This window comes from Urocampus carinirostris, chromosome 12, assembly GCF_059441175.1.
Source record: "Urocampus carinirostris isolate Australia breed hairy pipefish chromosome 12, RoL_Ucar_1.0, whole genome shotgun sequence".
Classification (NCBI taxonomy): Eukaryota; Metazoa; Chordata; class Actinopteri; order Syngnathiformes; family Syngnathidae; genus Urocampus; species Urocampus carinirostris.
In genome coordinates, this window is record NC_142360.1 from 6544770 (window position 1) to 6570597 (window position 25828).

At 41.0% G+C, this 25828-nt stretch overlaps 1 long non-coding RNA gene and 4 other non-coding genes across 7 annotated transcripts; all 5 read right to left on the minus strand.

Annotated features, from left to right (window-relative positions):
• Positions 1–502: 502 nt before the first annotated feature.
• LOC148354755 (uncharacterized) lies at positions 503–24667 on the minus strand. Of its 3 annotated transcripts, none has more exons than XR_015852286.1 (11): positions 24653–24667; positions 3667–3778; positions 3216–3257; positions 3010–3050; positions 2135–2166; positions 1858–1956; positions 1417–1443; positions 1216–1263; positions 1005–1055; positions 820–840; positions 503–619 (listed from the first exon to the last, which is right to left on the minus strand). It is a non-coding gene; the product is annotated as an uncharacterized LOC148354755 (long non-coding RNA). The 3 variants fall into 3 exon arrangements; XR_015852285.1 differs by having other exon boundaries at positions 1005–1058; XR_015852284.1 differs by having other exon boundaries at positions 820–1058.
• Positions 703–777, minus strand: LOC148354756 (small nucleolar RNA SNORD47). Its single transcript, XR_015852345.1, has one exon. It is a non-coding gene; the product is annotated as a small nucleolar RNA SNORD47 (small nucleolar RNA).
• LOC148354757 (small nucleolar RNA snR60/Z15/Z230/Z193/J17) lies at positions 1508–1580 on the minus strand. Its single transcript, XR_015852366.1, has one exon. It is a non-coding gene; the product is annotated as a small nucleolar RNA snR60/Z15/Z230/Z193/J17 (small nucleolar RNA).
• Positions 2019–2096, minus strand: LOC148354758 (small nucleolar RNA SNORD79). Its single transcript, XR_015852322.1, has one exon. It is a non-coding gene; the product is annotated as a small nucleolar RNA SNORD79 (small nucleolar RNA).
• On the minus strand, positions 3354–3434 carry LOC148354759 (small nucleolar RNA SNORD74). The gene has a single exon (XR_015852365.1). It is a non-coding gene; the product is annotated as a small nucleolar RNA SNORD74 (small nucleolar RNA).
• Positions 24668–25828: the final 1161 nt, after the last annotated feature.

Consider the following 25828-nt stretch of genomic DNA (forward strand, 5'->3'; position numbering starts at 1 on the left):
ACTTGTTTTTTGTGCCATTAGTTTACTTGTCTGGCCCCTGTGATAACAGTTTTGCTGGTGTTTGGCCCCAAAACTAAAATGAGGGCTTTAACCTCCGTCGATACATTGAGGTCTTTTGGTTTTTCCTTTCCCTCATGTGGGTTTTCGATCAGGGAATGGTGTATAATATTGTGAATATGCTTGTTTGCGGTTAAGACTGTTTGCCGTTTAGTGTCAATAAATTTGTTCAATCCCAAAAATTGAATTCATGATAGCAAAGGCGTATGATTCAAGGTAACATGTAATTTGACTCATTTATGGTTCCATCAAAAAGGGGTAAGTTAGTAGTCGCAATACATTTCTACCCTTGCTTTGAGGAAATGAGCCTGCTAGTGATCCAAATAACCAAAAAAATCCAGTTCCATAACATTTAGGCTTAAGCAAATGACCAAAGTCGGTATGACTGACCAGTCATGACTTATTTTTTTAAATGCAAAGACTTTTCATCAATACACTCAGAAAGGTATTTTCACAATTTTATTTAAGGTGCAGCTCAAGAATAACAAGTGTATAAACAGGTTGGAAAACGCATATTTAGATCATGGTATTGCCAACATCTCGAATCTGCGTCTTCCTTCACCTAAGGTGAAAAGAAAAGGAAAACAAGGACAAATTAGCATTGAATGCTAAACAGTAGTAGTCATCACGTCAGTTTGCTACCAGAAGATCAGAATATAAATGGAACGGTATATGGGTTATAATCAGAATTCATTTGGCAGAATATTTTCATCATGTGTGGTAGGCTCTTCTATTTAGTGACAAAACTATGAAGATACTTACCAAACTCAAGTGCCCACATGCCTGTGACAAGGAGGGAACAACAATTACCATTTGAATTACAACCAATTCTCAGTTTTAGTAATAGCAGAGTTGCTCAGCAACAAAGTCTCCACATTAGATTCAGGTCAGACATTTAAGACATCACTGAACTTTTAAGTTATGAAATTTACATGTTGTGTACCTACCTTCAGAAAAACTGAATCTAGTAGAATCAACACAGCAAATATTTAGCCAACCTGCTGGAAAACAAGCACTCAGTCAAAACACACTTTAGAATTCCCCCAATGACAAAAACAGGATGATTTCTCAGCCAGAGCTAATGACTCTCCAAGTTAAAGTCAGTCATGTTTTTATCATCACTGGTCAGGAAAAAGCTCAATTCCACCCAGTACTCACCTCATTACTCGAAGTAACTTCGTGTCTATTGGTCACTTCATTGGCAACCTGCGTGAAAACAATTAGTCTGTTACCATATTTTCTGTTTTTTTCCCTATTTTCAGCCATTGATGCAGGTCAGAAATGTGTTCAGTCTCCTCAACAATATCAGCGACCTGATTCACACTCATCACACCCAAGTGATGGACTCATTTAACGTACCGTTAGAAAGTGTTCTTTTCTTCCAGCCTGGATAAAGAAAACACAAACTAAAAATCCAATAGGTATACATCTCCATCACAAATACAAATGGATTTCGCATCAGATAGGAGCGAAAGATTCATCACTGATTATCTGCTGAACTATGAACTCATCACTTGTGAAATGCAGTAAGTACCATAAATTCGGGACTACAGAATAGTTGCAAAATCGTGTCTCCTCACAATCAAATCAGTAGCATGGCTCAGCTTGGATTTGGCAGTTATCAGACCCCCACCCCAAGCTAGACACCTGTGGCAATGTTTGAGCCCCACATAGTGTAATACCAATTTAATATTGAAGCCCTTAAAATAAGCCAAATTGCATCGCAAGAAAACTTAAAATAGGAACAACTTGTAGTCTGGAATTTATGGTAGAGCAATAAGGACAGGGGAAGGGACATACCATTTTGCCAGTTCTGCTTTAGAATGAGACCAAAACAACCATTAATAAAAGTGGCACTTTTCTGCCCCGCAGGCATCATTTGATGTGTCAGGATAATGCCTGCAATCAAATAAGATTTTAATGCACAACAAGACAATCCGGGAGAATGTAGCAAAGTAAAACACCATATCAGATACAAGTTTATCTTTCACTCTTTTTCAGAGAGATTCCCAATGTATTTTTTTTTTAATCATCATGTACTCATTTTTTAAAATCAAAATCACTTGACAGATTTTACCTGGTGGGTCAGGTAGGGGATTCAGGTGTCACCTGAAATTTATATATATAAACACAGTAAAATTAGTATTTAAAGTCTCAAAATTATCACTCCAAAGCAACTTTGCATTGCCTCAGATGTCAACTTGGTGGGTTGTTTTTCCTCGTCATTCAACTTGTCAAGAGTAGCAAATAAATGTCATCACGGCAAAGATGCAAGGCTTCTCTGTGGTGCATTGGAAGCTGGAGTGGACATGGTCTGACTAGGGGGACATTACAGTAGACAAGGATACATCGTCCCGCCTTCAGTTTAGTGTAGAATGACTTTATATGGGTCAAGGAAATTTGACTCGAGAAAACGCAAGATCATGGTTAAAAAATATCTTTATTCATCCAATTGTTGGGCCATTTACAAACTAATGTTCGATCTATTCATATTATAAACAGGCGGAAGAGAACAAAAGCAAGATGTCCATTTACACATTTTAATTTATTCTGGCTTACAGCATGTTGTTCTAGTTACATTGTGAAGCTTTGCTCAGAATTTACTAATGTATCCCTGGGATTTCCAGAATCAAGTTATAAAATGACCGATCTAGGCATTGCAGTGCCAATAGAACTGCAAGCAACCATATAATGTACTGCAAAAACCTTATATTTCAGTGCCCACAAAATTTGTTTTACCACCTTTAGATATAAATGACACGTTTGCAATGGAGGGGGCAGAACTTTAGGAATAAACATCTCTACTAAGTGTTAATGCTTATTGGTAGGGGCCCAAAGCAAGTTGGGACAGGTACGGAACAATAATTCTTCATAAATTACTCTTTACTAATGAGATTTACTCACAGAGTCCACACCTTAGAGAAGTTTAAACCCAGGGAAAAAAATACTAACCGGCTCACGTGGCACCAATATCAGACGCGGCAACAAAATACCTGCAAAGCAAACAGTAATTTAGAGGTGCAAGAAAATAAATTGTCACTCTCAGCTTTGATTAAGTCTCAGAGTTTTTAGTTAGTCAGAAATCACTTCTGTCCACTACTCTTACACTCAGATCGTCACTGACAGATCAAAAATGTGTGAAGATATAGTTAACTTACGGGTTGATTCTATGTAGGTCTGCATCGTCAGAGGTGTGCAAACTAAAAGAAATGAACGTAAATCTAATTCATTAGAAAGAATTGACCGACTGAAGAATTAGCTTTAGCATAGAAGCTAACTGCAGCACGTGCTTGCGCACATGCATATCAGAATAGTTGGCGTTTCATCACAGTCATTCAGATGTCCCTACCAACACTTTATATCATCATAATACAAATTATAACGAAAAAACACTTAAGTTAAATGGATAATTTATATATGTATTAACATATTTAATGAAAGACCATGGTGGGGCCTTACTAAGTGCGTCACATTTTACATTAATGTAAATATTCTAAACAGTTCAAAATCTTCAATTACGATTTATATAAAGAATGAGTGCACAGACTAAGACTAATTAAGTTAAGATTATTAAAAATATACTCGGATATATCATGAGTGGAAACTCACCGCAAAGAAGCGAGGAATGAGACTGACGAAACGGGCGAGGGGACCATTTATAGTCATATATTTTCCCAGGAACCCTTGCGGGAACGTGAAGGTTTCTGGGTAAAGTAGGAAACTACATACACAAATGCAAATTTAAGAGTAGAAAAATGTTCTTCCTTGCTTTACAATGAGAAGCGAAACATGATATGATATCCATAAAGCTTTCCCAGGACCAGAAGGTCATATGACAAATACTATTTGCAAAAAATGCCATTTTTATGTCACTTTCTGTTTCCCACGTGGCATGCTTCATTTTACTTTAAAAAAAAAAACAATAGTATTTTAAAATGTTTTCTTTATCGGATTTCAGTTCGTGTTTTTTTGTTTTTTTTTTTTGTTTTGAACAAATTTATTGACACTAAAAACAGAAAACAATCATGACAATCTCAACAGCAATTAAGCACATTCACAATATTATATTCCAATATTGCGTTTTTAACAGCAAACACAAAGTGAGGTTTGAACAAACCTTCTCGAAAATCAAACATATTCACAATTTCATTATATAACATCTTTGTTGGTGTCAATAGATCCGTCCAGGCCAAAGTCGATTGTTCTCGGCCTGAACAAATCCACTGACACCAACAGCAGCAAAACACAGCCATCAAGCATATTCACAATTTTTTTATATTTGACAATATGACGTGACGATATGACGTTTTAACATTTTTTCCTGACATTTTCAACATCAATTAAACAATTTCAGAGTTATTTTCTTTTAACAGTAGTTAACCAGCGTGTAAAAGGCAATACTATTGTGCAAGGGCATAGCTCTGCCATCCCACCCTCCCAAGCAGCATTCTTCCAGTCCTCTGTGTGGGTCCTTTCCATTCTGCGTGGGTCCTCTCCCTTCTGGGTTCCACAACCCAGGCCGTTGCTGCCGGGACTCCCACAGTGTAGCTCCGGCTCCCCCCTCCGGGTGGGTGCAGACGAGTCTTCTTTATGGCTGCGTCCTAGGCCCGCCGCTCGCAGATTGTATGGTATCTGCAGCCATTTGGAGCACAGCCACGGGGGGGATCTGCCTGCACCTCCATACCAGCAGGTTTCTGGAGGTCCAGATGGCGTCCTTGATGGCGGCGAGAGTGAGCCAGCCCCTGGCAAAGTCGTTCCGAGGCCTCCTCGACCGACTCACCCCGTAAAGCACGTACTGTGCATCAAGGACCTCTCCTGCTGGCAAGTCCGGGAACTTTCCTAGTTGTTCGGCCATTGTCCACAAGACCTGGGCAGCGCTGCACTCACAAAAAAGGTGCCTCACCGACTCCTGGGCGCCACAGCCAGGTCGAGGGCACGTCGAAGTCGCTGACATTCCTCGGTGGTGCATTACAGCTCTGACTGGGAGAACTTCATGAGCCACCATCCATGACAAGTCTCGTAGTCTGTTTGGGAGGGCAGGATGATTGACGTTGCTCCAAACCGTTGTGGATTTGCCAAACGCAAGCCCCCGCACAGGGCTTACTGTAGCTCGCTCTTGCACAATAGCAATAAGGGCCCTGTGGTTTTGTAAAGTGTGACATTCTTATGTTTCCAAATCAAACTTCTTCAAAAAATCCCGAATAAAGAGATGTGTTGGTGGCAAGTTAAACGAAACTGGAATCAAACGATTGTCTGGTACAAGCTTTAGCTTCCGCAAATATGAGCCCATCCAAAAACGGGTCATTGCTTGACTTTTCGGGTTGTTGGGTGGGCCCACAGCGTTTTGGAAGTGGAGAGAGACATATTTGCTTCCCAGGAAAAGCTGGAGGTCAGGCACTCCTTTCCCCCCTTTTTCCTTTTTCTTTTTCATTGTATCTCTTTTTATCCTTTCCCACTTTGAGCCCCAGACAAAGCGAAAGATGGCTCGGTCCAGTTGTAACAGCACGTTTCTTTTAGGCATAAAAATTAAACTGATTGACAAAAGCATTGGGAGGATGATCGCTTTGATGATTAGGACCTTCCCCTCTATTGTCAGTTTTCTTAGTGACCAAAAAACAAGTTTTTGCTTAACTTTCCTTGTCACGTCATCCCAGTTGGTCTCGCCTCCTCCGTCCGCATTGAATTTTATCCCTAGGATTTTCTGGTCTGTCTTTAACACCGTCAGCGGGAGTCCTGCCTTTTCTGTCTCTTTCCACATTCCATAAAACTTCACTTGTGATTTTTCTCTATTTAGCCTTGACCCAGACGCCCTCCCAAACAGGTCAGTCAAGTCAAGGGCTCTTTCAACAGATGCGCGGTCAGTACACAAAAGATTAAAATCATCCATGTACAAAACACACTTGGTAATTTGTCCCCCACTTCCTGGGATATTGATGCCTTCGACAAATCTATCTTTTCTTAACATTTGTGCCAAAGGTTCAATGCAAAGAACATAGAGAAGGGGAGACATAGGGCAACCTTGACGTACACCGCAGTTGATCTCGATTGCTTCCGATAAATTCCCGTTAATCATGAATTTGCTGTAGATGTCTCGGTATAGCAGTCCTACCCAATTGATGTATTTTTGGGGAAAACCACATTTTTGCAATACCCTGAAGAGGTATTGGTGCGAGACTCGATCAAAGGCTTTTTCAAATTCTAGGTTTAGGACCGCTAGTCGCATGTTTCTGTCTCTTGCATAACAAATGGTGTCACGGATCAGCATGAGACTGTCGCTGATCTTCCTTCCCACAATGGCACAGGTTTGGTCTGGATCAACCAAGTCTCCCAAGACAACAGACATTCGTGTTGCTAGAAGCTTGCTGAAAATTTTACAGTCCACGTTTAAAAGCGTTATGGGTCGCCAGTTTTTTAAGTCAATTTTGTCTCCTTTTTTGTGCAATAGAGTAACTATCCCGATTCTGAAACTGTCTGGCATATGGTCTCGACTGGAAAATTCGTTAAAAACAGTTAACAGATCTGGTGCTAAAATATCCCAAAAAGTCCGGTAAAATTCGAGGTTGAGTCCGTCCTCCCCGGGTGATTTGCCTTTTTTCATAGTCTTTATGCAATCATTCAGTTGGTCTTGGGTAAAGTCCGATGTTAAAAAGGGGTCTTGACGCACTGATCTTGAAATATGATCCAATGAAAATGGCGGCGCCCTCTATGGCGGCGGCTGGATCTGCTCCCGACAGTTTCTCACATTCTAGTCAAAAACCCCAATCTTCGACTCAGTTTATGAGGGCGAACAAAGACAACTCTAACTGTAGATTAATATACGATCGCAGTTTTTTGCTGGATATGCGAACATCCAGAAATCCAGCGCAAATTTCGACGATCACTCTGGAGTGTTTACTTAGCCTCGGAGTGCTACGTCAACAGAACGCAGCGGCCGACAAAGCAGCGAGTAAAAGTGGCAAGCGGAAGCGCTGTGACCGGGGAAGGAAACGAGGTTGTCGGGCCGGGCTAATGTTAGGTTCATGTCCCCAACATTTTTAATAAAACGCTCTGCAATATAGGACAAAGAGAATCGGTTCTTTATAATTAGTTACTTTATTAATCATCATATTGAGAGCCGCCGACATTCCGTTGTTAGACATCTTTTCGCTCGCTCTGCCCTGCTTGCTGCGCTCTGGCTCGGCTCGGCTCTGGCTCTGAGGATCTCCTCGAAAAACCTCCCTTCTAATATTCAGTTTTTGCCTTTGCTACGTAGAGTTGATTAGTCTTCTTTGGAAAGCTTGTCATCCGGCTGAAGATGGACGGTTTCCTGTTGTTTTGGGAGAGCCTCCTTTTCCTTCTTCTCACGCTTTTTGGTGAAAAACAATCTTGAGTTATGGCATGAAGAGGTCATTCCAGGTCAACATACATCCGTTGGTATGTGAGAACAAAACACAGTCTGTACATAACACAACTCATGGCCCTGGAGTTTAGTTTACGGGCTGAGAACTCTTCAAAAATGGCTGAGAACACATATAACATATTAAATGTCAACTGTAGGATAAATATAATTATACAATCCTAACATTTCCCTCCTCTTTATCCTACAGTTGATATAATACTTCATTCAACTGTCATTTCGCAATACGATTTTCAACAGAGAAATCATGAATACAACACAGTTGTTACACTTAGAGGTTGTCGTCATAATGACCAGGATCTGAGTAAATATAAGGAAAATGCAGAGACAGGAAATCATCATCAACATTTGTGTCATTACAATTTTCACCATCGTCATTTTTATGGTAATTGCCAGAGTCATCGTCAGCATCGGTGTCCGAGGGCAACAGAGCATACAAAGGTACCATCTTTGCCTGCATTGGGGCAAGAGCTGTTGTAATTAGTCTCATTAGCAATGTTATTATGCACGGAATACAACAACATCCACACAATGTGAGAATTGCCGCAAAAACGGCTATAGCCATATATTAATATTTTTTATATTTCCCAAACGTATCTCCAAAACCATCCCACATTGATGTGTCAACTCCTGAGTGGTCTTTCATCTTGTTGTTAAGTGACCTGAGGCCTTCCAGGGCCTTTGTCAGACTTCCGTCTGCTGCCGTGTTGTTCGGTATGAACGTGCAACATTGGTCACCAAAGATAGAACAGACCCCTCCCTTTTCAGCCAGTAGCATATCAACAGCAATCCGGTTCTGGAAAGCCATGAGGGAGGTAGCAGAGAGTTGCTCGTGTATGGCGGAGAAACCTTGTTCTGTTTTGTTTCCTAACTTCTGCACATTGAAATGGATATAGTTTATTCTGTCAACATTTTTATTAATTGTACACCAATAACAAATCAAAGATTCAAAACCCGCTGCTACTTGATCTGCTAATTTGTATTAATCTGGTACGCCTCTTGGAACACCGATACTGTCGATGTATGTAGGATCATTGTCACTCCAGGCATAGGTAGACCTTTACTTTTCCATGCATGTGATAACAAGCTCTTCACAGATGTTAGCAATTCAGGGATTGTGGTGGCGGTTATAGACACAGGTAAAATAAGAGACACAGATGCACACAATCCTGTGGTATTGTACGGTAGTCTATCATACAACTTGTCTTCTCCACACCACCACCAGATGTCACTCCGGGAGAGTGGTTTAAATGTTATATTGACTGTCAACATTCGGTGACATTGTATATCATTCAGACTACACACAACACAATCATTCATGACAGCATGTGCCGCCTGCTCAGCCATTAGCAACCAGTTGTTATCTATCCTTGAAATTCCTGTGGTAACTTTGAACCACCCATTAATGTCTTCGACTGACATGCTTACTGATGTGATATTTGTCGTTACAGAGTAGTTACTTAATTTTGGCTGATCAGTCGATTTCATACTGTCATTTACACACACTACGACCGGGAAAAAAGGGGTCCATGCCCGAGGACCAGGCCCATAACGTGAAACCCCAGCACGTGCTGTTAAAAAAAATCTGATCCCGGAGGTCGAATTGTCTGGTTTGTAACGGTTATAGTCAGTTGTAAATTGCTTCCTTGATGCTGCAATTTAACCCGATTTTTTGAAATACTGGGCCTCAGAGCTGTCCCCTGGGGTCCAGTACTCCCCTGCTTCCGTTATAACCAAATACTCCCACCCTTGGAACGCTCCGTGTCCAAACACGTACCACCAGTACTCCTCCCACCCTTGCCCAGTAATGTGTGTTGGCTGTCTCCCTAGACTGCCTCACTGGAACCCTTTTAAAGAGGTTATCGGTATGGACATCACAATGGTGGCATTTGGTGGCACAGTCACTGTCACAGAGTTGTTATAGGTCCACGATATTAACCAAGAGTGCATGTTGTGGCGTGTTTACTGGGAAGTCGGCACATTCCACTAACACCCCTGCTTTTATTAAATTTTCAATCACTGGTTGTATCCCAGCCATAGCATCTGGCTTGAGTGGATATTGTTTTATTCTGGGGCGATGCTCTGTTTTTGGTCTGACTACTACAGGGGATGCCCCTTTTACAAGGCCCACGTCAGTAGGCCCCTGAGACCATAATTTCTCGGGAATTCCTCGTCCTCTCCGGTTAAAAAGATTTGTCATTCTTGTTCTTCTATTAAGTGTACTTCTGACTGCACTGTCACCGACCAGAAAAGAGCCTTTCTCCTTTGTACACTAATTTTTCCAAGTCTTGCCATTTGATGCTCTTCTTTTTGCACAACGAGATATGCGGTACGCATCTATCCATAAGCCAGTTATGCTGTTTAAACAGTGACTTGAGTGGGTCAGGTAAGAATACTGCTGCTATGGCATACATTATTTTGTACACACAGTTACCATAAACACAAATCATTATTCAAGTAAGCACAATCAGTTTCATACTTATGAACAATTATTTTCCAAAGCAAAAACGCAACAGGATTTGCAATGAGCGTTCAAAAATTGGCATCTGAGCGTCCATTGAAGTTCCATGATTTTCATTTGTTTCCAAGAGGGCACTCGAAAACCACTCTATATTTTGCTCGAAAAAAGAACTGCTACCATATGCAATAATATTTTGTTTGTTTGTTTGTACATGATTCAAATTGAATCGTTTCTTCCGGCGCCGTCACGAATGGCAGCCACTCCAGCAGCTCCCGTGTTATTTTCGATTGTTCTCGATTGTTTGTTCTCAGCTCAGGGATGCTGCTGGAAATGTGAATTTCCCTTCGGGGATGAACAAAGTATCTATCTATCTATCTATCTATCTATCTATTTGACTTTGTCTGAATACTATCTTGGCCTAGTCACGCTGTTTGGTGTTGCTCAGCAGAGCTTTCTTCTTCACATTCAAAGGACATGTGACCTTTCGACCGCAGGCCCAACACTTTACGTCTCGCCGTGTGTGTTACCCCCACACTCCCGTGAGCTCGTTGTTTATGAGCGTAGCTGGGATGTGCTCCATATCACTCCCTTGGCCTCGCTGTTGATAAGCGGCGCAGACAATGGATGACTGATGTCTTTGGCTCTTTCAGCAAATTAGTCCATGGCCTCTTTTTGACAGATTTATATGTCCTTTGGAGACTTAGAAAGAGTCTTTTTGCGGAATTCACTGGCACTTGAGAGTCTCGTTAATTCCACTGTGCTTACGTAGTGGGATTTTTTTAGTAAATTGGCCGGATTACTCTATGTCTTAAATTTTTCTCTAAATTTAAGTACTACTAGACATTATCTTAGTTTAATCAATTTCTACCCATTTATTTCCCATGCAATTATTTTTAAATTAGCCCGATATGTCTCGAAATCAACTAATCCGTTACTTTTATTTCCTATGACTCTTCAAGATTGATCAGTTTCTTATTGTCTTCTACTGTAAAAATGCTCTTCCATAGAAACCGTTTCCTTTTAACTTAACCAAACCATAAGTCAGTATTTGTTACACATTTGTTTATCACTTGTCAATCGTAACACTCATTCTAAAAAAAAATTCAGTGTGTAATCAATTGTCCTCCCAATTGTCCTTTGGGCTAAACTTGTCAAAATTCCAAACCCACACACTATCTAAACATCAAAAATCTCAAAAGATCTAAAAAATCTCTAAAAATGCCAAATCGAACTTAATGTCATAACTTTTCTAATTGTATTTTCTTCTCTCTGTAATCATAATCAATCTTTTGTTATTGATTCAATATAGAGCAATACATACCCGTCACTCATGAACCATCTTGTTGAGTGTATTTATTTTGTTTATTCATATCTTTTATTCTGCGCAACAATCTTTGCTTCTACGCATTAGTCTATGTTCTATGCAGCCCTTCGAGATCCCTTGTGATCAAGGCTATACAGATCAACATGATCTGGTCCGACTATTAATACGTTTCTTTTTTCCTTTGTTTAAAGGAAACATTTTATTCATTGACTGAAATAGCTTCAGCTACGTTATTAATTATTTCTAGTCTCGAATTTTCTTTTCTGTAATACGAGAACAACTAAGGAAATAATCTTTTTACGTCTTACGCCTCTTTTGAATTTGTCCATTTACGAACAAGAAGATTGACACTAAAATTATGGACCATTTTTAGTCAGCTTCATTGCTTTAATCGTCCTTTCTTTATTAAGAGCAAAACTACACGTCTTAAAGTTATTACCCTTTGCTATTCGCATTTTCAACGAAAAATGATTAGTTGTTCACTCAAATATTCTTTCTTTTTATACTATTCTGTATAATTATCTTGTATTATACACTCAGTGTTTTCATTTTCCCGCTTACCTGTCCAAGACGCATCATTTATGCTGGGTACGCAACTTTTTTTTTTTTTTTTTTTTCCTTTAAATTTTCATTATCATTTAGTTTACTCTTTAACAAAGATTTAACGCATTTTTGAATTTGCTGTACGAGTTTTTATTTTCCTGCACGCCGATCTTAGCTAATGAGATCTCGTCGCTTCGAGATTACGTCATTGTTGTTGGTAATTCTTGTCGAGCGAAGGTCAGTCTTTTTATTAGACAAACGGCTTTTTTCCTTGTTCAATTCATCAAAGAGAGCTTGCTTTCAAACGGCTCATTTGCTTTGATGATTGATATCACGAATTATGTTGTACTAAGAAAAGTACAGTAAGTAGAAAAATGGAAAAAGACAAGCCTGTTATTCGCAATTACCATCAACAAATGCAGAAAATAAATTAATAATTCGATGATCAAAACTGAATGAATACGCAGATATTTACTATATTTGTCACCGATTTATAAGTTCGATCTTTGTATCACTAAATTTCAGGGGTTCTGCCAAGATCTATAAATCTTTTAGCAAGCTAGTACACGGAATTCAAAATTCCTATCATATTATCATTATTGATAGTTCAGTTAAAAAAAAAAATCATATATATCAGGGTGTCTCTTGCCCACTGCCTGATGATTGCTGGGATGGGCTCCAGCACCCCCGCGACCCTACTGAGGATAAGCGGTGCAGCTGCTGAGATGAGATGAGATATATATTATATATGTGTGTGCAGCACGGTGGCGCAGTGGCCAACACGTGTGCGGCATTACTAAGGACCTGGGAACAGGTGTGTGTGTTCCAAGCCAGCCTGCATGCTCTCATTGTTACGGTTTACTTTCCTCTTTCAAAAAACATGCATTTCAAGTGGACTGACTGGTCCAAATTGTCCCTATGTGTGAATGAGCTAGTGAATTGTCTATCTTTGTGTGCCCTGCAATTGGCTTGCAACCAGTTCAGGGTGTCCTCCAATCGCTGCTCGATGATCGCTGTGATGGATTCCAACAAGATGAGATCTACTTATCATAGTTATGGTTCATACCGGCCGAATATGAACACAAAACTTTTCTGGTTCTCACCTGTAACGCCTTTATTGTTGACATATTCCTTTAATATCATAAAAATCGGTGTTTCACTTACCATCGTTCATCCCATTCAAATATCTTCATCATCGTTAGTAATGCTACTTTTTTTCCTCACCGTTCCTCCATTTTCTCCTCAGCGGATTGTTGAGTCCAAATGAGACAAGAACCAAAATTCTGAAACTTAAAAACATCGTTAGAGCAACACTTTTGCTGTAAAATCAAACGTTTCCTTCCTTTGCAGTGTTTTCACGATAGTTCACTAATATATATATATATATTTTTTTAGTCTATAATATTTCTCATTATGGCAACAAAATAGTGTAGTTTTTGTATCACTACAGTATTTTTGTAGTCGAATTTATTATTGTAATACTTTGCAATTCTCTCATTTCTTGTTCTAAAGCAAAACAATATGTTATGTCTATGTTCATTTGCCTTCAAATAGATTTTCATCCTTTATATAATTTTCTTTTATTTTTATAGCTTATCTATAAAATTACTGTCACATGTTTTGACTATTTTTCACCAAATGCATATTACACAAATCTCAACTGTATGTAACATCTTACATGCAAATATTTCTGTGTAAATATTGTTTCACTATAACTATCTTCTCCTCAATTTAGTGTCCACTTAATTCCTGCGTCCTCATATTCACCTCTTTTTTTTTTTTTTTTTTTTTTTTTTTTTTTTTTTTTTTTTTTTTTTTATTCACAGCTTGCTCGGTGTCACGTGTGAATCCCCCTTCTAGATTTAAAACCATTATTCAACCCAGAAAAATAACTCCCTTTTTAATTAATCACTGCCAAGGCCGTGCTATGACCCATGATCTGACCTACTCAGGATTAGTCAGTTTCTCGTTATCTATATCTATGTTTTACTCTGTCAATAAGGGGGTCCACTTGGCCTTTTAGCCATTGAGAATCGGGCGGTAAAACCCTACCCTCTTCACGGCTTCTCCTCGGAAGTGGGTAAATGGCCTGGGGGGTGTTAGCGCATGTGAATGATTTGGCATATTGTGGGGGCGGCGTGGAGCGAGGCGTATTACTGTGTGCCTGCTCTTTTTCCCTCAGTAAAGAGGCAGCAGCCATTAATCGACGCGGTTCGCTATATGGCCCTGTATATTCGTTATCCTCCTTTTTAGGATACATTACGGTAGTTCCACAAAGGTAATGCCATAGATCGCAAATGGTTTGCATCTAAACAACGCATTTCAAGTCAATGAAGATCTTCAAAAGCACTCTATAATGTGCTCCACTCTACCCATTTACTTACTCTAGATTTAAAACAGTTCAATGTTGAAAAAGTAAGTTTTTTTTTTTTTTTTCCAATCTATTGTATTAAGGTTAGTCTCACTTAATTTTCACCAAATTATCTCTCTTAATATTTAATTAACTTTCCCCTTTATGTTTCTCTCTCCCTTTTTTTTTTTTTTTTTTTTTCTTTAAACCAATTAAACCTACTATTTTAGCTTCACCTATTTAATGTGAAAATGGCATCTATTTATTTATGAGTTATCTTACTCATTTGAATTTCACTCAATCCATTTTTTCCATTTTAATTGGAAGAGAAAAAAAAGTATTTATAAACAATTTTTTCAATATTTTTTGGTATAAAAATGCCCTTATCTCAAATTAGTGTATTTCAATTCACTCAATTAGATTTTTCCTATTCTTCCCAGTCCTTTTTTTACCAATTTTTTGAACTGAAAACAGGAATATTTTATCTTTTTCGGTATTATTCTGGCATTATTTTGATTTAACGCATCTAAATAGCTCATTTATATTTTGTCTCTCCTTACTCTGTCCTTTCCCCATTTTAAGTCTGCAATTTAGTCTTGGTGGGTGTTAATACATAGGGTATTCTAACACCGGGTTATTTTCAACAAGACAACGATTAATTACTCATGTGGTAAGGCTCGCTCCTACCTTTTCAAGTGGAGCTTTCTTGCCTACAAGCATCCACAGAAGCTCACTGTTGTTTTTGTCGGTGTTTTTTTTTTTTTTTTTATTAAATACAATTGCCTAGTGGCAACTTTATTTTCATTCGCTCTCTCTCAATCACACAGACGTCTTGTTTTTTATCGTGATCACGCTCTTACATCGCTTGTTCTTTTTCCACTTATTTTCAGTTGACAGAGGACTCCGCACATCCTTGTGAAATTTAACTAACTTTAAAGCGCTGGGTTAGGGGAGTCCACGCCTCCCGCGGAATTTTAACTGTCTGAAAACTATTTACCTGATAGAGTCTAGAATTGTCAGGGTTTTTCTGTTAAGAATCTGCCCCCCGTAATTTCTTTTTTCAACGGAGGATTCTTAAACTTTGTCTCTGTTAAGATTTTCCTTTTCTACAGAGAATTCTTAATCTTTTCGACGGGGGATCCTTAAACCTTAAGAATCTACCCCCCGCGCTCGCTCGCGAGTCAATTTCTTTTACCGGTTATCTACATGCACACAATGTTACGAATAAATTTTACTCACGATTCTCTAAGTCCTTGGCTTTCCGTCAACCGTCAGATCCCAGCCCGCGAGGGAAGGTCCAGTCCCGGAAAAAGGGTCTTTATGCTGTGGCCACAGTCTTTGCTGGATTTTCCTCTCGCGTCCTGGAATCATCTGGTATCTTGGAATCCGGTTTCGAAGGACCAATTAAATGTTAGGTTCATGTCCCCAACATTTTTAATAAAACGCTCTGCAATATAGGACAAAGAGAATCGGTTCTTTATAATTAGTTACTTTATTAATCATCATATTGAGAGCCGCCGACATTCCGTTGTTAGACATCTTTTCGCTCGCTCTGCCCTGCTTGCTGCGCTCTGGCTCGGCTCGGCTCTGGCTCTGAGGATCTCCTCGAAAAACCTCCCTTCTAATATTCAGTTTTTGCCTTTGCTACGTAGAGTTGATTAGTCTTCTTTGGAAAGCTTGTCATCCGGCTGAAGATGGACGGTTTCCTGTTGTTTTGGGAGAGCCTCCTTTTCCTTCTTCTCACGCTTTTTGGTGAAAAACAATCTTGAGTTATGGCATGAAGAGGTCATTCCAGGTCAACATACATCCGTTGGTATGTGAGAACAAAACACAGTCTGTACATAACACAACTCATGGCCCTGGAGTTTAGTTTACGGGCTGAGAACTCTTCAAAAATGGCTGAGAACACATATAACATATTAAATGTCAACTGTAGGATAAATATAATTATACAATCCTAACAGCTAACGGCTCGGATGAAGGCTAAACCCTTCAAAACGCCTCTACCATCCATTTTCCTATCCAACGTCCGCTCCCTGGACAACAAACTGGACCATTTACAAGTGGAATTTACATCGAACCGCGAATTGACGAACTGTTGTGCTTTAATTCTGACGGAGACATGGCTAAACTCATCTATCCCGAATGACGCTGTTAGCATTGTGGGGCTAACTGCTTTCCGCGCTGATAGAAGCGGCGAGCTCACCGGCAAAAGCGAGGGGGGCGGTCTATGCATTTATACCAACAACAACTGGTGTAAAAATGCGAAGATAATATCGAAACACTGCTCACGAGACATTGAACTTTTGACGGTGATCTGCAGACCCTTCTACCTACCGAGGGAGTTTAGCGCGACCATCATTACTGCCGTGTACGTGCCCCCCAGCGCTAATACGAAGGAGGCAATGGACGTTCTCTACCGAACTGTGAGTGAACTGCAGCATGCTTACTCCGAGTGCATTTTTATTGCGGCGGGGGACTTTAACCAGGCCAATATGAAAACAGTTCTCCCGCATTTCCATCAGCATGTAAACTTTGCTACAAGAGGGAGGAACACATTAGACCTGGCCTACACAAACATCAAAGGTGCATATAAAGCAGCCCCCCGCCCCCATCTTGGCTCATCAGATCACCTTTCTATTATGCTAATTCCAGCATACAAGCCCCTGCTGACCAGAGAAAAACCTACAGTGAAGCAGGTGAGGGTGTGGTCTGAGGGGGCAATGGAGGCACTACAGGACTGCTTTGATTGCACTGATTGGGACATGTTTAAATCGGCTGCCACTTACAACAACAAAATAAATATAGATGAGTACGCCATTTCTGTGTCAGCCTACATCAGTAAATGCGCAGAAGACGTCAGCAATAACAAAACTATATGCACCCGTGCCAATCAGAAGCCCTGGATGACTGCTGAAATACGAAAACAACTAAAAGTACGGAACCTTGCCTTTAGATCTGGTGACAAGGAGGCGCTGTTATCAGCGAGGGCTAACCTGAACCGGGCTATCAGACTAGCAAAGCGAACGCACAGTCAAAAAATCCAGGAACGTTTCCTCAGCACAACCAACACCAGGGATATGTGGAAAGGCATTCAGGCCATCACCAGTTACAAGCCAACCACCGCCCCAGTGCAGAACACTAGCATGGACTTTCTGAATGACCTCAACAAATTCTTTGGAAGGTTCGAGGCACAAAACGGCACCCCTGCAGCGAAAGCGGTTTCAAATCAGGACGAAAGAGCACTCCACCTGGACTCATCTGACGTGAGGAAGACCCTGAGAAGGGTCAACACAAGGAAGGCTCCAGGCCCGGACAACATTCCGGGGCGGGTACTTAGGGAGTGCGCCGATCAGCTGGCTTGTGTACTAACAGACATTTTCAACACCTCGCTAGACCAAGCCAAAGTACCATCATGCTTCAAATTTGCCAACATCATCCCAGTGCCAAAGAAACCCCAGATCTTATCACTCAACGATTACCGGCCCGTTGCACTGACTCCTATCATAATGAAGTGCTTTGAGAGACTGGTTAAAGAGCACATCACCTCCAGTCTCCCCTCCTCATTCGACCCCTTTCAGTTTGCCTACAGGACAAACCGCTCCACCAGGGATGCCATCTCCTCTGCGCTTCACCTGAGCCTGACACATCTAGAGGAGAAGAACACCCATGTGCGGATGCTGTTCCTGGACTTCAGTTCAGCATTCAACACCATCATCCCACAACATCTGGTGGACAAAATGAGACTCCTGGGTTTCAACACCCCCCTGCAGAACTGGCTGCTGGACTTCCTCTGTGACAGACCCCAATCAGTGCGGATAGGTCAGAACAGTTCAGATGTCATCTACCTCAGCACGGGCTCCCCCCAAGGCTGCGTCCTAAGCCCCTTGCTGTTCACCTTGATGACACACGACTGCGTCCCTAGGTCCGCCACAAACCACATCGTGAAGTATGCTGACGACACAACAGTGGTGGGCCTCATCAGGGATGACAACGACCTGGCCTACAGAGAGGAGGTGGAGCAGTTGGTGGGCTGGTGCAGGGACAACAGCCTGGTCCTGAATGTCGACAAAACTAAAGAGATCATTGTCGACTTTAGGAAAAACCAGCCCAACCATGCCCCACTTTGCATCAACAACAAGGCTGTGGAGGTTGTCAGCAGTATCAAGTTCCTAGGGGTGCACATTACAAACAAACTCACCTGGTCCGTAAACACTGCATCACTGGTTAAGAGGGCACAGCAGCGCCTGTACTTCCTGCGGAGGACGAGGAGAGCCCACCTGCCCCCACCCTCCCTCATTACATTCTACAGGGGCACCATAGAGAGTATCCTGACCAGCTGTATCTCTGTGTGGTGTGGAGGCTGCAGCGCTACCGACTGGGGTAGTGTGAGGAGGGTAACGAGGACAGCAGAGAAAATAATCGGGACTACACCTTCCTCCATTCAGGACATTGGCCAGAAGCACTGCCTATCCCATGCTAAAAACATTACCGGGGACCCCTCTCACCCCCATCATGGACTGTTCACTCTGCTAGCCTCTGGGAAGAGGTACTGCAGTGTGCGGTGCAGGACCACCAGGCTCCGCAATAGTCTAGTCCCCCTGGCCATTAGACTGTTAAATGGTCAATCTAACATATAGTTAACTTAAATCTAAACGGCTGCTAATCTGACTTTTGCACTACTGGCAGTTTTTTTTTATAGCTTGCCACTCCTTGCACATTGCTCTCTGCACTATTGTAATTACAGCGTTATTGTTACAGTGTTAATGTTACTGTGTACCTGACTTGTTAACCTGACTGCCCATTTTGCACATCTGGTTAGCTACTCTTCTTGCACTATCGGCACTATGGTAAAATACTATACGTAGCCAAAATACAATACAACATTATTTATATCTGTACATTCAAGGAAACTGTGGGGGTCAGATGCATCGACATTTCGTTCTGTATACACGTGTACTAGAATGACAATAAAGTAGATCTGAATCTGAATCTGAATCTGAATAATACATGCCCCATTTCATTCTCATATGTTTCTTTCTTTTCAAATAATTTTTTGTAGTAGTTTTCGACCAATCTGGTTATTTCACTACTTTCCTTTGTTATTTGCCCGTTTTCGTTTTGAAGTTTAAAAATCCTCTCATTTTTGCCCATAATTTTTTTTAAAAAGTAGCGTGTACATTTTTCCCCTTCTTCTATTTCTCTTTCTCTGCTTCTTATTATGATGCCTTTGCTCTTTATTTCCGCCAAAGCGTTTAGTTCTTGTTTGGTCTCTTTGATTTCATCATTAAAGTCCATCGAATTTTTTGTGGAAAGTGCAGAACAATTGGACATTCCTTTGAGGAATGTAGCAATAGCAGAAAATGCAATCTCTGTGGAGAAACGAATCACCTCTTTAGAAACTGCCCGAATTCGTTTGCTAACAAATTGAAAGCTAGGAAGGCAGTTAACAAAGACAACAAAGACAATGAAATGATGTCAGACAACATAGATAATGAAATGAATAAATGTCACAAAGACAATGAAGTGAATAAAGATAACAAAGACAATGAAATTAATAAAGTCATGGCAATACAAAATGAAAATGAACAAGAAATTAATGAAGTTATAGAAATACCCAATGAAGATGAACAGGAAATGAATAAAGTTATGGAAATACCCAATGAAATTGATCAAGAAATGCACAAAGAAATTGGACAAGACAAACAAATTGAAAAAACAGATGTACCTACCAAAACCCCTGGAGCAGAGACCAGAGAATCAAAATTGAAACAGGAAGAACCTGGAAATTCTAATTCGATTTCTCATAAAATACCTGAATTTGGACATGACAAACGAATAGAAAAAGCAACTGCCACTCCGAAAACACATATTAATCAGGAAGGGCCTGGAAGAGAGTTCAAATTAGCAAATTTGTTTGCTACTCCATTGCCGGGATTTGGAGAAGACAAACAAATCGAAAAGGCGAATGACTCTCCAAAAACCCATACGGGCACTGGAAAGAGGAGTAAAAGTAAGACAAAATTGGGAGTGGTGAAAAAAACAGAAACAAAGATAAGAGATTTAGAAGAAAGCCGATCGCCGGTGAATAAACCCACAAGGGAACTGTATGAAGTTGAGACGGAGGAAGTCGGGGAGGGAAAAAATCTGACCCTTAGTGGGCAAGGAAGTAAGAGACCCCTTGATAGGTCCTCTGGCTCACCCCCTAACCCAGAAAAAAGGGGAAGACCAGGAACCACAGACAGAGAGTCAGAGGGTCCCAGAGTTTTCCCCGGTGAGTCTCAAAATGAGGTACTACTCTTAAGTGATGTGTCTGACACAGGTGACACTCTCGATGATCTCGATGATCACCAAAGAATGGACTCAGATCCCCCGGTTTTGTCTAGCTAGTTTAAATACTTTAACAACAATTATGAACATTACATTCTCTACTATCAATGTGAGAAGTGTGAGATCAAAGGTTAAGGCTCACAGTGTTTTATTGTTCTTAAAAACTATCAGAACAGATGTGTTTTTACTACAGGAATGCTGCATCCCCTTTCTAAAAAATTATAAACAGTGGGAAGAGATTTGGCCATATCCGTCATTATGGAGTGGCTCGAATGAAAACCGTAACGATGGGGTAGCCATTTTAATAAACAACCCTCAACTCATCATAAAGGGGAGTACTGTGATGAGAGACGGACGCGCAATCTTAGCAAGACTTTCTTATATAGGGAATGATTTTAACCTCAATAACATATACGGCCATGCCGACAGACAACTCAGGTACGAACTTTTAGAGGACATCCAGTCGCATATGCTAGGCCATCAACCACTAATCGTGGGAGGAGATTTTAATTGCATCCTAAGTAGGAAGGATAGAAAGAGGAACGATGAGGAGTTTAAAGTAGATAAAACATCAACTTTATTACAAGACATGTGCCGGACATTTAAACTGGTGGACTGTTTCAAATCCATACATCCAGGAGAGGAGGGCTTCACCTGGTTCAGTAGTGACAATGCCAGAGCCTCTCGAATAGACTACATATTTACGAGGGGTTTAGCACAGAGTGATGCAAGATTAATTCCAGTTTTTTTTTCGGATCACTTGCTACTGTCCTGCTCTTTCTCATTTCCTTCAGGTATGACTGTTGGGAAGGGTTTGTGGAAGTTAAACTGCTCCCTGCTGGAGGATGAGGCTCTAGCCGCACAATACAGGGAGCTGTACAAAGACTGGCAGACCCTTCAAGACTCGTATGATTCACGAGCACAATGGTGGGAAATGACAAAGAAACGAACACAGACCTTTTTTAAAAATGCAGGGAAAAACAAGAAACTCAAAGAGATGAAACGCATGTCGGGACTACAAAGAAGACTCCAACGCTATTTTATCCTAACAGAAAAGGGGATGGACTTTAATGATGAAATCAAAGAGACCAAACAAGAACTAAACGCTTTGGCGGAAATAAAGAGCAAAGGCATCATAATAAGAAGCAGAGAAAGAGAAATAGAAGAAGGGGAAAAATGTACACGCTACTTTTTAAAAAAAATTATGGGCAAAAATGAGGGGATTTTTAAACTTCAAAACGAAAACGGGCAAATAACAAAGGAAAGTAGTGAAATAACCAGATTGGTCGAAAACTACTACAAAAAATTATTTGAAAAGAAAGAAACATATGAGAATGAAATGGGGCATGTATTAGATCATATTTCGAGATCAGTGCGTCAAGACCCCTTTTTAACATCGGACTTTACCCAAGACCAACTGAATGATTGCATAAAGACTATGAAAAAAGGCAAATCACCCGGGGAGGACGGACTCAACCTCGAATTTTACCGGACTTTTTGGGATATTTTAGCACCAGATCTGTTAACTGTTTTTAACGAATTTTCCAGTCGAGACCATATGCCAGACAGTTTCAGAATCGGGATAGTTACTCTATTGCACAAAAAAGGAGACAAAATTGACTTAAAAAACTGGCGACCCATAACGCTTTTAAACGTGGACTGTAAAATTTTCAGCAAGCTTCTAGCAACACGAATGTCTGTTGTCTTGGGAGACTTGGTTGATCCAGACCAAACCTGTGCCATTGTGGGAAGGAAGATCAGCGACAGTCTCATGCTGATCCGTGACACCATTTGTTATGCAAGAGACAGAAACATGCGACTAGCGGTCCTAAACCTAGACTTTGAAAAAGCCTTTGATCGAGTCTCGCACCAATACCTTTTCAGGGTATTGCAAAAATGTGGTTTTCCCCAAAAATACATTAATTGGGTAGGACTGCTATACCGAGACATCTACAGCAAATTCATGATTAACGGGAATTTATCGGAAGCAATCGAGATCAACTGCGGTGTACGTCAAGGTTGCCCTATGTCTCCCCTTCTCTATGTTCTTTGCATTGAACCTTTGGCACAAATGTTAAGAAAAGATAGATTTGTCGAAGGCATCAATATCCCAGGAAGTGGGGGACAAATTACCAAGTGTGTTTTGTACATGGATGATTTTAATATTTTGTGTACTGACCGCGCATCTGTTGAAAGAGCCCTTGACTTGACTGACCTGTTTGGGAGGGCGTCTGGGTCAAGGCTAAATAGAGAAAAATCACAAGTGAAGTTTTATGGAATGTGGAAAGAGACAGAAAAGGCAGGACTCCCGCTGACGGTGTTAAAGACAGACCAGAAAATCCTAGGGATAAAATTCAATGCGGATGGAGGAGGCGAGACCAACTGGGATGACGTGACAAGGAAAGTTAAGCAAAAACTTGTTTTTTGGTCACTAAGAAAACTGACAATAGAGGGGAAGGTCCTAATCATCAAAGCGATCATCCTCCCAATGCTTTTGTCAATCAGTTTAATTTTTATGCCTAAAAGAAACGTGCTGTTACAACTGGACCGAGCCATCTTTCGCTTTGTCTGGGGCTCAAAGTGGGAAAGGATAAAAAGAGATACAATGAAAAAGAAAAAGGAAAAAGGGGGGAAAGGAGTGCCTGACCTCCAGCTTTTCCTGGGAAGCAAATATGTCTCTCTCCACTTCCAAAACGCTGTGGGCCCACCCAACAACCCGAAAAGTCAAGCAATGACCCGTTTTTGGATGGGCTCATATTTGCGGAAGCTAAAGCTTGTACCAGACAATCGTTTGATTCCAGTTTCGTTTAACTTGCCACCAACACATCTCTTTATTCGGGATTTTTTGAAGAAGTTTGATTTGGAAACACAAGAATGTCACACTTTACAAAACCACAGGGCCCTTATTGCTATTGTGCAAGAGCGAGCTACAGTAAGCCCTGTGCGGGGGCTTGCGTTTGGCGAATCCACAACGGTTTGGAGCAACGTCAATCATCCTGCCCTCCCAAACAGACTACGAGACTTGTCATGGATGGTGGCTCATGAAGTTCTCCCAGTCAGAGCTGTAATGCACCACCGAGGAATGTCAGCGACTTCGACGTGCCCTCGACCTGGCTGTGGCGCCCAGGAGTCGGTGAGGCACCTTTTTTGTGAGTGCAGCGCTGCCAAGGTCTTGTGGACAATGGCCGAACAACTAGGAAAGTTCCCGGACTTGCCAGCAGGAGAGGTCCCTGATGCACAGTACGTGCTTTACGGGGTGAGTCGGTCGAGGAGGCCTCGGAACGACTTTGCCAGGGACTGGCTCACTCTCGCCGCCATCAAGGACGCCATCTGGACCTCCAGAAACCTGCTGGTATGGAGGTGCAGGCAGATCCCCCCCGTGGCTGTGCTCCAAATGGCTGCAGATACCATACAATCTGCGAGCGGCGGGCCTAGGACGCAGCCATAAAGAAGACTCGTCTGCACCCACCCGGAGGGGGGAGCCGGAGCTACACTGTGGGAGTCCCGGCAGCAACGGCCTGGGTTGTGGAACCCAGAAGGGAGAGGACCCACGCAGAAGGGAAAGGACCCACACAGAGGACTGGAAGAATGCTGCTTGGGAGGGTGGGATGGCAGAGCTATGCCCTTGCACAATAGTATTGCCTTTTACACGCTGGTTAACTACTGTTAAAAGAAAATAACTCTGAAATTGTTTAATTGATGTTGAAAATGTCAGGAAAAAATGTTAAAACGTCATATCGTCACGTCATATTGTCAAATATAAAAAAATTGTGAATATGCTTGATGGCTGTGTTTTGCTGCTGTTGGTGTCGGTGGATTTGTTCAGACCGAGGACAATCGACTTTGGCCTGGACGGATCTATTGACACTAACAAAGATGTTATATAATGAAATTGTGAATATGTTTGATTTTCGAGAAGGTTTGTTCAAACCTCACTTTGTGTTTGCTGTTAAAAACGTAATATTGGAATATAATATTGTGAATGTGCTTAATTGCTGTTGAGATTGTCATGATTGTTTTCTGTTTTTAGTGTCAATAAATTTGTTCAAACCAAAAAAACACTTTGAATGTACCGTTTACGCAACACTGTAGTATATGTTTGTATGGTCATGTTTCTGCGTTTGTTCAATAAAACATTAATGAAAAACAATAATAAATGAATAGAAAAAAATAAAATAAAAAGCAACAAACCTGAAATCAAGCTAATGGTTAAATTTTGTTTAGACAAAACAACAAAAAGAGGAATTCAACTAAGAGTTGGAAAAGGGTAGTGGAAAATGTATGTAAATAAAATGTCCCCGTGGAAAAAAATGTTTCGGGAAAAAAAGGTTCCACTCTTGAAGTTTGGGGTTATTACTGCCCTCATCTGGGGAAAAGAAGTCATTAAAATATCATCCGGAATGACTCAGTCAAAAATGTAGGTGTCATATTTGACCCCAATCTTTCCTTTCAAACACTGCTTTTTTTCCCATCTTCGCAACATTAAAATTCGCTCTATGCTCTCTCAGTTGGATGCGGGGTTTATAATTCATTCCTTCGTTACCTCCCATCTCGATTACTGTAATGCACTACTCTCCGGTCTCCCGAAGTCCAGAATCAAGAGCAAAATTCTGCAGCAAGGCTTTTAACTAAGACAAGAAAGTTTTATCACATGAACCTGATTTTAGCTAACCTGCATTGGCTCCCTGTTGGCTTAAAATGTGATTTTTAAGGTTAAGGTTCTGTTGATATTATACAAAATCATGCATGGGCTTGCTCCTTCATATCTTTCAGATCTAATTTCCCCCTATGTTCTAGTCCGGAGCCTTTGCTCTGAAAATTCTGGTCTACTACTGATCCCAAGAGCCAAGAAGAGATCTGCAGATTCTCCATTCGGGCCCCGGTGCTGTGGAATGCTCTTCCTCCTGAGATTGGATCTTTAACCCCAGTGGAACTGTTGAAATCTAGGCCTAAAACACAGTTATATTTTATAGCTTATGAATGACCTATATTTCACGTTGACAATATCTGTGTATTATTTGTTATTGCAAAATCCATTGCAGCCTGGTCATCCTGGAAACCTTATGTGCGGTCCCTTCTCAAGGTTTCTTCATGGTTCGCGCCCCGGCCGAGTCATTCCTAAGACTTAAAAAGTGGTCGGCGGCGCCCTCTGTTGGCTGCGGCTGCATCGGCTCGCTACAACGGGTCAGGTGCAATCGACATTTCGTTCTGTGTACATTGTTACACAGAATGACAATACAAGGAAATTATTATTATTATTATTATTATTTTCCTCATGTTGAGGTTTTTGAGTTTTTCCTTGCCCTCATGTAGGTTTTAGAACAGGGGATGGTGTAATAATAGTGTTGTTTGCAATAATCTGTGGTC